This window comes from Galeopterus variegatus, unplaced genomic scaffold, assembly GCF_000696425.1.
Source record: "Galeopterus variegatus unplaced genomic scaffold, G_variegatus-3.0.2 Scaffold2604, whole genome shotgun sequence".
NCBI lineage: Eukaryota > Metazoa > Chordata > Mammalia > Dermoptera > Cynocephalidae > Galeopterus > Galeopterus variegatus.
The window spans coordinates 25,641-27,108 of NW_007728715.1; positions in this window are offsets into that span (position 1 = coordinate 25,641).

Below are 1,468 nucleotides of genomic sequence, written 5' to 3' on the forward strand. Positions count from 1 at the left end.
TCTAATCAAATACAACCATATCTAAATTGTCTTACATTTGCCTAAGACACGCACGCACCTGCTGAACAAAAGAAATAAGATGTCTTGTCTCTAGGAAACTACTGCAGTTAATAGCTTCAAAAATATTTCATTTTTGAACTTTGACTTAAATCCAGAGTGGCACCTATTTGTATCAAAGAATGTGGTGATGTTATAGACTATTATATTAAAAATGGCTACATTTGGTCCTTATATTAATCTTTGTATTCATATAGCTGTTTAATAATGTAGAGTAGCACTTTAGTAAATATATTTAGATATTATTTTGAGATCCTAGTGTATAAAATGGACTAAATAAACCCTATAATCCCAGAAGAAAAATTGTATACTGTAAAATAGTATAAAGTTCAGTCCATTTATCTATAGTTCTTATATATAAATTTTATAATTATTTTGTAATGATTTTCATGACTATTTTTATATACATGATTTTTAATAAATCACTGCTGTTTATGCACTGCACTTTTTATCTAATGATATTGTGTCTTAATGGAATGCGTGATATATATGACACTGTTCTGGTGTTTCAGTTTCCCAGTTATATTAATATAATTTTACAACAGGAATACTGAAAATGAAGATTGATCAAGTGAACACTGCTATAGAAAATGAAGGGACTAAAGATAGTTTAGCCTTTCATACAAACAAATGAGATATAAGTTTCTATGTCTTTATATAAAGGCTGGAATTTTCTTGCACTGTGATCAGATCTAAAAAGAAAAAGTAACTCCTTTTTTATGTCTTTATGCTACTTGACCTTCCTCATGAGCCTCCTGAACCTCAGGAAAGGGAAAAATCATATTCAGGAAGTCAAGTTTCTTTGCTCATTGCAATAATAGAAATAGTCACTTTAAGCAAAGTGCTTAATTATCTCACTTCACTTTTCTTCCTCTTTTCTTATGCAAGATGACATATGAGTACAAGAGGATCTTCTGACTACTTTAGCTTTCTCCCCTGTTGTATTTATCCAGCTGACCTGCCTAGCCAGTGCTCACCTGGTTGCTATTTTTGGCTCCATGTAATCTGCGGGCTTTGTCACACCTGGTCTGTATCCTCAGGTAACCCACTTTCTCTCAGTAGTCCTAGGTGACTAAGGCCTCTCTCGTGCTTTACCACACCTTCCATCTAGACTTTGCCAAGATGTCCATTCCTCAGCCTCTCCAGTGCCCTTGCGAGGCTACTACTCCCTACTGTGCACCCTGTCCCCAAGGAGCCTGTGAGAACTTCTGAGTCCCATCCATACAACACAGGAATGAAGAGCAGTTTAAGAAAGTTAGACACAAGTCTCTTATTTCCTTAACCACACTGAGATGGTAAGTTTACTTGCCATGGATCTCCTCTCCAAGTTCAAACAGGGGCAGGGTCTGGGGGGTAAGAATTAGGGGGAAGGAGAAGCTAACATTAAAGAAAATGTCCCCAAATCTTAAAA